General features: G+C 36.0%; 1 protein-coding gene and 1 long non-coding RNA gene across 2 annotated transcripts in view; both read left to right on the plus strand.

Moving 5' to 3' along the window:
• PDZRN4 (PDZ domain containing ring finger 4) overlaps positions 1-12,559 on the plus strand; it is a 407,543-nt gene that overhangs the window by 40,990 nt on the left and 353,994 nt on the right. The gene's annotated exons all lie outside the window — the stretch shown is intronic.
• The window catches only part of LOC143691694 (uncharacterized), a 215,182-nt gene continuing 203,259 nt past the window's right edge, over positions 637-12,559 (plus strand). Inside the window, exon 1 of the long non-coding RNA XR_013179659.1 lies at positions 637-6,770. This is a non-coding gene — a long non-coding RNA (uncharacterized LOC143691694). The remainder of the gene's footprint in view (positions 6,771-12,559) is intronic.

Here is a 12,559-nt window from a genome sequence, read left to right on the forward strand (position 1 = left end):
TATAGACTTGTTTTAATTGGGCCATCTTCTAGGCCTTAGAACTGTAAACTAGCAACTTATTAAATTCCCCTTTTTAAAAGCAATTCTGTTTCTGCTATATTGCATTTTGGCATCTAGCAAACTAGAACACCCTCATTCTCAAGAAGTTCACCCTTTAGTTGTTGAATGTAGTACATTGATTATGCTACATTTATTTATTTGCATGGGCAGGCACCGGGAATCGAACCTGGGTCCCCAACATGGTAGGCAAGAACTCTGCCTACTGAGTCACCATGGCCCACCTGCTACATTTATTTATTTATTTATTTATTTTTTTGTGAGTATAAACTTTTTTTTTATTAATTAACGGAAAAAAAGAAAGTAACCCAACATTTAGAAATCATACCATTCTACATATGCAATCAGTAATTCTTAACATCATCACATAGATGCATGATCATTGTTTCTTAGTACATTTGCATCAGTTTAGAAGAACAAGCAACACAACAGAAAAAGATATAGAATGTTAATATAGAGAAAAGAAATAAATGTAATAATAATAGTAAAAAACAAACAAACAAACAAACAAAAAAAAACCTATAGCTCAGATGCAGCTTCATTCAGTGTTTTAACATGATTACTTTACAATTAGGTATTATTGTGCTGTCCATTTTTGAGTTTTTGTATCTAGTCCTGTTGCACAGTCTGTATCCCTTCAGCTCCAATTACCCATTATCTTACCCTGTTTCTAACTCCTGCTGGACTCTGTTACCAATGGCATATTCCAAGTTTATTCTCGAATGTCAGTTCACATCAGTGGGACCATACAGTATTTGTCCTTTAGTTTTTGGCTAGACTCACTCAGCATAATGTTCTCTAGGTCCATCCATGTTATTACATGCTTCATAAGTTTATTCTGTCTTAAAGCTGCATAATATTCCATCGTATGTATATACCACAGTTTGTTTAGCCACTCTTCTGTTGATGGACATTTTGGTTGTTTCCATCTCTTTGCAATTGTAAATAATGCTGCTATAAACATTGGTGTGCAAATGTCCGTTTGTGTCTTTGCCCTTAAGTCCTTTGAGTAGATACCCAGCAATGGTATTGCTGGGTCGTATGGCAATTCTATATTCAGCTTTTTGAGGAACTGCCAAACTGCCTTCCACAGTGGTTGCACCATTTGACATTCCCACCAACAGTGGATAAGTGTGCCTCTTTCTCCGCATCCTCTCCAGCACTTGTCATTTTCTGTTTTGTTGATAATGGCCATTCTGGTTGGTGTGAGATGATATCTCATTGTGGTTTTGATTTGCATTTCTCTAATGGCCAGGGACATTGAGCATCTCTTCATGTGCCTTTTGGCCATTTGTATTTCCTCTTCTGGTAGGTGTCTGTTCAAGTCTTTTTCCCATTTTGTAATTGGGTTGGCTGTCTTTTTGTTGTTGAGTTGAACAATCTCTTTATAAATTCTGGATACTAGACCTTTATCTGATATGTCATTTCCAAATATTATCTCCCATTGTGTAGGCTGTCTTTCTACTTTCTTGATGAAGTTCTTTGATGCACAAAAGTGTTTAATTTTGAGGAGCTCCCATGTATTTATTTCCTTCTTCAGTGCTCTTGCTTTAGGTTTAAGGTCCATAAAACCACCTCCAATTGTAAGTTTCATAAGATATCTCCCTACATTTTCCTCTAACTGTTTTATGGTCTTAGACCTAATGTTTAGATCTTTAATCCATTTTGAGTTAACTTTTGTATAAGGTGTGAGATATGGGTCTTCTTTCATTCTTTTGCATATGGATATCCAGTTCTCTAGGCACCATTTATTGAAGAGACTGTTCTGTCCCAGGTGAGTTGGCTTGACTGCCTTATCAAAGATCAAATGTCCATAGATGAGAGGGTCTATATCTGAGCACTCTATTCGATTCCATTACATTTATTTTTAAAGTACATTTTTGTTTGTTTTTTGCATTGCACATATCCAATTCCAAATCAGAGTACATTTTTGTTGTTAAAGTAAGTGTTAAAAAAAAGTAAAATAATATTTGTACTGGGAGCTCATGTTTATTGAATGCCATGTGCCAGGCATCGTGGCATTCAATTTTCATAAGAGCACATGCGTTTGGACTATTATCAACTCCATTTTACAAATGGGAATCTGACACTCAGAGAGATTAAGCTACTTCCCCAGTATTGTGCCATCAAAGCTGTGTTAACAATGACCACCTAAAGTGTGTAAGATTACATTCATCCATTGAAGCGTATTCCCAAAGTTATTTTTTGTGATAGATGTTAAAATTTAATGGATTAAACAATAGCAGATTGATGGCATTTGCAGGGGGGTGGTCAAAAGAGGAACTCTGCCTAAGCTTGTATGCTCAATGAATTTATAGATTCAGATGGATTTAATGATGAGCAGATTGAGGGATAGTGCTTTCGATGGGGTTAAAGAATAAAGGAAAGAGAAAGTCAAGAATTTTTGTTATTAGAAGCCTAGAATTATAGAACTTTTAAGGGCATGGGGATCATCCCAATTTCGTAGTCTAGTAAAGAGAATTTGTTTGCTTCTTACTGTAATATATCTAATTAATCATAGATATCAGGCAAGAAATCAGGATTCCTGACTCTTAGTTCAATTCACATGTTACTATATAACATCAATAGTTGCAACCACAGAGGCTGTTATTATTATTCCAATTTCACAGGAAACTAACACTTTAAGGTCAGTAACTTAATCAGAAGTTGAATCCAGGCAGACCCAACTGCATCTTTCACTGTTTTAGTCACTACACAATTGTATTTTAATACAGCTCCCTTACTACTGGAATAATGGAGACCATATTTTTTTTTGGGCAAAAATCAGGACGCCTGGTCTGAACAATAAAAATGATGAAATACTTGAAGAAGAAGTAAAGTCAGCTTTACCTGTTCATGTGATCATTGTAACTACACAGGACCCCTTTCTCCTGAGTGTAAAAATTATGCTGTTCTTCTAGGGAAAATAATATGAATTGCATGCATTCATATTATTTTATTATCCAGAAATAGTACATTATTAATTCATCTTGGGACTTATGTCATTTTGATGAATTTTTACTACTAGAATTCTCAAAAGTATTTACCATATTAAGTTATAAACCTTTCAGTCTATAAACAGGAAGACTAACAGCTTCCTGCTTTTAGCTGCAGTTGGTTAAATCTAATTTAATAATCAAGAAGAGGAAATCAACAAACACAGTACTGAAGGCAATGATGCAGTGTATTTTAGGGTTCAAATTGGGGGCTATGATTCATTTTATATGACATTGTGATTTTTGTTTCTGTTGTCAGATACTGTGCGGGTTTGAAAGGATGCATGTACCCTAGAAAAACCACGTTTTAATCCTAATCCCATTTTGTAAAGGCAGCCATTTCTTCTAATCCCTATTCGGCATTGTATTTTGAAACTGTAATTAGATCATCTCCCTGGAGATGTGATTTAATCAAGAGCGGTTGTTAAACTGTATTAGGTGGAGGCGTATCTCCATCCATTTGGGTGGGTCTTAATTAGTGTCTGGAGTCCTATAAAAGAGGAAACATTTTGGAAAATGAATGAGATTCAGAGAAAGCAGAGAATGTTGCAGCACCACGAAGCAGAGAGTTCATTAACCAGTGCTTTGGATATGAAGAAGGAAAACGCCTCCCAGGGAGCTTCATGAAACCGGAAGCCAGGAGAGAAAGCTAGCAGATGACTGTGCTTGCCACGTGCCCTTCCAGCTGAGAGAGAAGCCGTGACTGTGTTCACCATATGCTTTCTCACTTGAGAGAAACCTTGAACTTCATTGGTTTCTTGAACCAAGGTATCTTTTCCTGGATGCCTTTGATTGGACATTTCTATAGACTTGTTTTATTTGGGGCATTTTCTCAGCCTTAGAACTGTAAACTAGCAACTTATTAAATTCCCCTTTTTAAAAGCCATTCCGTTTCTGGTATATTGCATTCCAGCAGCTAGCAAACTAGAATAGATACTTAATCTTTAAACAAAACACTTTTAATTATAGAAAGTTATATTATAATTAGGTACTTTATATTCAAATGCTTTTTGCAATACTTTGCAATTCAGCTTGAAGAACAGAGACATTTCCAGGGAATTAAAACAAACAAACAAACAAACAAAAACTTCTTTTAATTTACGTTTACCTTTCGGCATCAAAAATGGATGATTCCATGCTATAGAGTGTTAGAGACAACTGAGTATGAGGGTGGAGGACCTGAAACTTTCACCCCTTCCTGCTGGGTCAGCAGTCAATGTATGCCCCTTGTCAATCTTGTCATTACTTTTAGGTATCCATTGCCTTGGCTTGTTCTGCAGGTTGACTGTAACAGCTGTTGAGGTGTTCTAGGATTGGCAACTCCAAGGTTTCATCTGCACCATGCTGCCTTCTCCAGTTCTCTAGGATTATACCAGAGCCAGGTACCCCTATAGGGCAGGTGAACCTTGTCAAGAGCCCTCTGTTACCTGTGCTTGGGTTCTCCTTTTCCTGCTACTTTTACTCCTCCCGACAATCCTGGGAACATCAGTCTACCTGCTCTGGGTTTCTTTTCCTGAGATATTGATTAAATGCTGCCTTATGATATTTTATCTGATCATTTGTTTCTTAACAGGGTATCCTTGGAATTGTCTGAAAATTCTGAGTATGTATGCTGCTATATATGCATGTCCAAGTAAAGACCTTCCCATGGCCTGCTCACTCACTCACTTCAGGGCTTCTCCCTGGGTAAACACTTATCTGACCACCTTTTTAAATTGCATCTCCCCACTCCAGATGCTCTTTGTTTCCCTATTTTAAAGTGGTATACAATATACTTAGCTATTTTGCTTATTTTTTGTCTGCCCCCAGCTAGATCTAAAGTCCATTGAGGGTATGGGCTTTTGCTTTTTTGCCCACTGCTAAGAACTCCAAAGCCTAGAACAGAGACTGGTATCTAGGAGTCTCTCAAAAAAATTTGTTGAAGGAACAATGAGTTATAGGTTCCATGACCTTAAGAATATAAAAGTAAAGGAACCCTGACTTAAAGTGTTAACTCATAAAGTAAAGCACAGTAGCACACTGGGTAGTGTTAGTGGGCATGTACATATACATTTACCATGAAACTGGTGAGTTTTGTGCACAACTGGAGAGGGCATGGCCAATTCCAGTCTAAAGGACCCCCATAACAAGTCCCATCCTTTTGTAACCATGCCTGAATTTGGGATCAGTGCTGCCAAAGCTGTTCAGTTTTTAAAGGCAGGCTGAAGTCTAGGGTTTTATGTGCTACCTATTGATTTTAGTTGTTGCTTTGAATGTCAAACATGTATATCATAGAAAAATATGTCTGTAGCTCAAATTTTGGCCATGGGATTCCAATCTGCAATCTGTAGTTTAAGGTGTTATCTGAGCCATAAGTATTGGTATTGGTGTTGAAGATGGAAACATTTTTAAGATCCAGAGAAAATAACGAATCAAGAGTGGCTGAATATATAATATCCTGTACAGTGACTGAAAGAGGGAGGATCTTTGCCTTCCCTCAGCCCTGTGGGGTGAAACCATATGATCTCTTTCAAAACACACCATTGCCCCTCTAAAGGCCAGCCAAAGCATTTTTTCTCATTCTTCTTGTTTCAGTTCAGACCAACCCTCTCTTGATCATTTCACATTTGCTCTCTTTTATACACAAGTAGCTTGTCTGTTTGTATCTTGTAGGTGCAAAATATCCTTAATTGCAGATAGGTATGTGCATCTTAAGTAGATAACTTTTCCCTATCCAAATTTGGAAAATCATTTATAAAAGTGTAAACAAATGCACATAGTTAGAAAGATATCTATTCATCAGGCAGATGTCAGATTTTCTCTTACTGAGTGTAAATAAAATAATGATGGATTAAAGAAATATTTGTGCAACCTTTAGAAGATAAGAACTTTATTCAATCAAGTGATATTCAGAATAATTTGATTTAGTCTGAGGTTTATTCTACTTATCTGAGATCAGAGAGTTAAGATCTTTGGTAATTTTGAATAACCCTATTGCTTCTCTGTATTTTTTCAGGGCCAAAAAGTAAATTGCAAATGACCTATTCAGCAGCAAACTGGAAGAGTAAATATTTCTAGGATTGGCAGTATGTACATATATATATGATATACACTGCCTGGTGTTTAATTAACATGTTTCTCTCCTATTAAAAATGTGATAATGAGAGACAAAATGTCCAAAAAGTAGAAATATAAAATAAAAGTGAAAATCATGTCTTAAAAGTACACACAGATAACATGCACTGTATTGTGTATATTATTCTTTGTATTATCGTAAGGGTTATTTCTGTGTATTATCATACACTAGTAAAATAATAGCTTTCAGAGAAGATGGTTACCAATACTATTCAGTTAACTAGTTAACTGATTATACCATTAGTAAAGGTCTTTGATCCTGTCTATGATATAAATAAAATGATATGAGAAAAGATGGTAATTTAGATTGAACTAATATGGAGCCAGAAAGACTGAATTTCTCTAGGTACTTATTACCAAAAGTTATGAACAAGCCTCTTCAGAATATTCAGAGCCAAGAGAAGATGTTTTCAAGTGTTACTCCAATCGGTAGAACACTGGTAGCCATTCATCAGTACATCACCGTTTATGTCATAATTATCTTGACGCACAGAAGGGAAATTCATAGAGGTTTCTTTAGGTTGAAGGTTAATTTTAATTAAGTATTGGGGCAGAAGTCAGACTTGCTGACTGCCGAATAATTTTGTACTACTTGGAGAGTCTGTGAGTATTCAAGAAAGTTCACATCAGCATTAGTATTATATGAGTAGTCTCTTTAACTTGGATATAATAGGTCAAAAAAAAAAGCAAAATCTTGAGTCTTGGATTTTTGAAAGGCCTTTTGCTAGAAAAAAAGCATGTGCAGTGGGTTAGAGTGTTAACTGAAAAAGAAAAAAAATCCATAGACTATTTTATTACCTTCCTGAGTATGAAGGCTACTCTTTGTCCTGGGTGTCGCATTCAGGGGCTCTGACGCTCTCTTATTTTTATGAATCAGACAATTGTCATGTCATTGACAAGAATAAACATGAGTTTTCTTAGAGAGAAAACAAGATTCAGGTTGACAGCTTCCTTTGAGTACCCCAAGAAAACAATGTTCCTTAGCACTCTTGAGTTATTTCTATTAAAGTCAATATTATATAAATGAGATGAGGTGATTTTCTCAATTTCTTTTGTCTATATTTGTAAAGTAAATGAATTATTTCCATGGAGATAATCTCTTATGGTTTAAAAATTAGTCAGAAGGAGCATTGTGCCAGAATATCACCCTGGATGGGATTTAACAATCCAATTCTTAACAACCAGGTATGGCATTCTTTCCAATAATATAATCCCTGTTCCCCTGAAGAAATTGATATTAAGCCTATTGTCTCAATCAAATCCTGCAGCAGGCAGTTCTTTATAATCTTCACCAACATTATTGCATCTAATGTTTGTACTGATAACCTGAGAGAGATACATCTTTATCATTGTGCCTACTCAGCTCACTGGAGAAGTGTGCAAAGTCTGAACCCAAAGATTATCACTGTGGCAGTCACTTGGAAATTTCTTTAATGAAAAGTTCACTGTTATAACTGAAAAATGGAGTGCAAGACAGGATTCTTCAAAAGTTTCATAAACAAGCATGGGGAGATTCAAGACCTGAACCAGAATTGATGGCCCCCTTTTTTTAATACTAGACCGCTTTTTTATTTAACAGCAGATATTCTTTTCAAGTAAGCCTACTAAGATCGTATACTAGATTAATACCTATAGAACTGGGCCTCACTGGCTCAGGATAGTGACGTTTGCATTGCCTACATCCTATCTGGTATATCAAAGCGTAGGAAGAGATCCTGTTCTGGTATCTAGTTTCACATTATTTTTAAAAAGAACATCACTGAAACCATTATTGTATTGGAGTTTTTCATTTGTGACCCTTTTTGTGCTGGGCTTCAGAAGCCATGGGATTTCTCACAGGCTTGGGACCTACGGCACTTCCAATTTTTTTTGCTTTTCCTTAGGGTTCAAGGTGAGTCAATTCAGTGACATTCTTTGAATTTCCTCCTAGCCAGCGCTAAGAGGATTGCCTCTTTTCCCAGGCTGGAAGCTCAGGGCTAATCCAACTTTATATTTTTTGAAAAATATAGTAATTTTTGTTATGCATAAAATTTTTGGATTGATTTTTTCCCCCAAGTTTCCACAGGTGGTTCTTAGCAGAGCAGTTTTTTTTTTTTTTTTTTTTTTTTTTAAAAGGGAAACATCTTTAAACATTTTCTTGTTTTATTATATTTTGTTTGTTTGTTTGTTTCTTACATGGGCTGGGGCCGGGAATCGAACCGGGGTCCTCCGGCATAGCAGGCAAGCACTCTTGCCCGCTGAGCCACCGCGGCCCGCCAGCAGAGCAGTTTTGTGATGTGATTTTTATTGCTGTGTAAGACAGCCCCTGTAACTCCGTCGCAGTCAGTCCTCAAAACCAGCCCTGCCTGTCCTGGTAGCCAGAAGTCACAGTCTTGATAATATTTTTGAACGTAGTGAACACTGGTGGTGGAGAGAGTACTATGTCAGCACAGCTTAAAGTATGACGTCCTCTGCTCTAAGCCAGCCAGTTACATTATATCGGCTCTTACAATTTTGAGTAAGGAACCATGTGTCCCATGTACAAGTAAGCTTTTAAGCCCCTTTATCTCAGAGGGCCCTTATACATTTGTAATTTTATCAGTTGCAGATTTTAAACTCCTGACTGCCTTCCCAACCCCTTTCCTCTTCACTTAATTGCACCCAAGCAATGAGACCTGTAATTAATATTAATAACCGTGAAGAAAGCATAATTAGCGAGATAAATCTTCTGCTAAAATATAAAATAAAAAATCATATAATGCATTCCAAAGAAAACTATTAATGATTGCTGGGTTATTCACTCTACTGCATTATCTTTACTTTTGCCTTTCTCCATTGGGATGTAGTCCGAAGAATTGATTGTATCATTACTGAAAACTTAGAAATGCAGGAGTTATGAATAAGGATCATATACTGTAATAATAGAGTGCAATCACAATATGATCCTATTTTGTTATCCTTGGAAATGGTAGATTGCAAGTTAAGTCTACATCATTTGTATCAGTGAATTTAGACTCAGAAAATTTTCAGCTTTTTCAGTTATTTGCCATTTTAAACAGCATTTTGATTATTTTAGACATGTTCAATAAATTAGATTTTTGTCTTTCCTTCCTTGCCTTGAGCCTGGTGTTATTTTTTAATAATTACATATGTGGAGTTTTTTTTTAAATTTTAATACACTGCTAATCTTTTTACCCAGGAGAGAGGAAAATCTGTATTTCAGCCGTGTTAAAAAATATCAGTATGCTCTTTGTTTTGTTTCTGAGCTGTCTAATTCTGACAGCGTAGGACTAATTCAGTGTAATTCTTGTTACCTCTCCTGTGGTTTGATGAAGTGTGTAGGTGTGTCTATGTGTATGTGTATTTTCTAAAAGATAAAGAACAGAAATCCATTCATGAGCTCATATTGCTTCCATTAGTGGCACATTCATCTTAAATGAAAAACACTGATTAGAACTAAGCAGATACAGGGGTTAGGAGCTGATTTGGACTTGATAAACCCTTGAGCACCTAGGCTGCTCTATTATCATAAATGGGTTTTGTAAATTTCTCAATTGCTTTATTTAGTGCTTTTATTAAGGGAAAATATATGTATGCTGAAATTGCTTTTGTATGCTCAGCATTAAAAACTCATTTGTTGCCATTTACATTGCCTAATTTCTCAGTGATGCTAGTCGTTTTAGAAAGCATTGGACTTTGCTCTGTTCTGACATAAATGCAATAGCAAAGAAATTTGCAAGAAAAGATAGCTAACTTGCTGATCTATTTAATTTGATTCCCCTGATGTCAGAATGATGGTGGCATGCAAATAGCTTTCCTTGGAGGCATGATTATTCCAAAGTGATGGTTTCCCTGATTGTGTCCTATCAGTTATGGAATGTTTTCTCAGACTTTATGTGGATTTATGCTGTCACTTTTGCTGCTTAAAAAACCAGAAATGCCAGAAATTATGATTATATGGACCCTACTCCTTGCATTATTGCATGACAATGAGCAAGTCTCATACTTTCTGAGCCCTGATATCCTTATTTGTCAATTGTAGTTGCTAGACTAGATCTTGAGTTATTGGTCAATTGTAGCAGTAAAAATATATAATTCCATGTAAAAACCTGAAAAGCCATACCGTTGAAGCTACTCTGAAAAAGAAAGGATAATTGTACAGAAAACATTTCAAAATACTGTGGCACTTCTTGTAACTGAGATAAAAATGTTTATTAAATTTAAATATCAGAGAAATTATAGTTGTTCTAATTGAAATATTTAAAGATCTTTTCTGTTATTTTTTTGTTTCTTAACATAGGCATAACATTTAGTTGTTGCTAAGTGGCAGTTTTTAGAAAAATAAGGGGTGTCTCATGGAATGCCATCTGTAGCAGCAAACCCAATTAGATTACAAATCTGTTTTTTAATGTTTGTATGTTAGAAAGCGTGGGTTTATCCTAGGTTTTGATGAAGTGTTATCTTTATGTACTGTCACTGGTTATTTATTTTTTTAGTAAAGTAGGTATGAGCTGATGCCCAGATTGTCTCAACTGCTGGTGCCCAAATAGCCTCATCCTTGGTATAGGATGATAAAGAGGGAGGATGCTTTCCTTGGTTCACTATATCCTGAATGCACAGTGTAAAAGAAGATTCCTTTGCTATTTCCCTGTGCGTCTTTCCTAGATTATATAAAAGGCTGCTAATTTTCTGTGTTACCCAGGCCTAGAATTTGGCAGTGTAATGTGTAATCAATTTAGCATCTAGATGAAGGTACTGCTAACCTTACGTTTGTCACACGAGGAATTGGATAGCAAAGAAATCTATTTCCGAATCTACCAGAGAACCCACCTATGACTAGGTTCCGTTATAGAGCACTGTTCGCCCTATGAAGAGTAATCCATTTTAGTAATGTACTGCTTACTCCTTGATTAACAGAATCCTCAAAAAGCCAAATATGGAGCACCACAGGAAAACATATTTGCTTTATAATTTATCTCAACTTTTCCCTTAAAAAAATCAAGAATTGTAGCCTTGCTAATATTTTGACAGTATTTTGCAAAATTATTTTGCCAAGAATTGAGACCTCTGTTATTTTTTACCTTCAAAATAGGTATAAAAAGAGTAACAACTGAATGCATATGCTTGGAATTTTCGTGTAGATTATGAATATAAGCAGCCAGGATTCAGACAGGATTTCAAAGTTCCAATCAGAAAAGCTATCTTAGAAAATGTCATATATTTTGACCCTCTTAGGTCAAACACAGGGAATTCCAGGTCCTAAGCATGGGATATGGTGGGATTCCATTTATGAGGAGGGACTTCTATAATCATAATATGGAAGAACTCTTGAGGAAATATTGGATTTCCATTTTGTTTAACAAATATTGGGATCTTACAAGAAAGTTTGTTTAGTGATGGTTTCTGGATTTCTGGAATGAGAAGTTGCAATCACACATGACACATGGAAAACTCGTTTGGTTCATCTACACATGCCTTGTATGAGATGGAATAATCACATTCACAAAAAGCCTAAAGGAAGATGTTTTCTTTTCTGGGTTGCTCTTTAGTGGTTATATAAAAGTGTCCTTTAAATGATGATTGGATCATGCTGAATTTTCCAGCTCATTGAATCTCCTGAAATTGGAGATGGTTATTTAACTCTGTGACAAATGAAGACAGCCTGTCTCGGCCTTCAAAGATGAAATGTGAATGAGCACGAGTCAGTAAATATGAGACTAATTGGAGTGAACCGATGGAGAGACTGAGAAAGGATGCATTCCTGGCACTCCTTAGACCCCAGCTTTGAAGCCAGCCATCGGTCTGTGTAAATGACCTCACCAACCCACACCGGAAGGGGTTAGAAGGTTATTTAAACACATAGCTCTTTATAAAGCTATCAGAAACACTTTTCAGAGCATTTGTATTTCTATATATGTCTGGTCTATGTTATCAGTCATAAAGTAAGAATTAAGACACACTAGTTTTAAGCTAATCATTATGATTTTACGTTGTTCAGATATAAACTCTTAGTATACTCTGATCAAATATTACCTCTGACTTGACGACCACAGTGCTATTTCAGGCACTTCTCACCTGATTTATTTTGTTTCTTCTGCAACAATATGCAGCCTGTCTGCCTACTGGAAAAGGCCAAATTAGGGAAAATTAGGAAGAGGCCAAATAATGAAACACAGTTGAAAACCAAAGCTTCTAAAATGTAAGCATTTCATAAAGAATATTAAACTAACAAAGAAGAGAAATAATTATGTTAACCAGAGCCACAAATTCAACAAGCCTAGAAGGGCCAAACATATTCCACACATGTAAAAATTAGGGAGGAAGTTGCGCTACACACTCTGAGTGGATCATAGTGAATCATAGACACACATGGCATTTTATAAACATGTGGGTCCAGAAATGCTAGACCCTCT

The sequence above is a fragment of the Tamandua tetradactyla genome, chromosome 7 (genome assembly GCF_023851605.1).
Source record: "Tamandua tetradactyla isolate mTamTet1 chromosome 7, mTamTet1.pri, whole genome shotgun sequence".
NCBI lineage: Eukaryota > Metazoa > Chordata > Mammalia > Pilosa > Myrmecophagidae > Tamandua > Tamandua tetradactyla.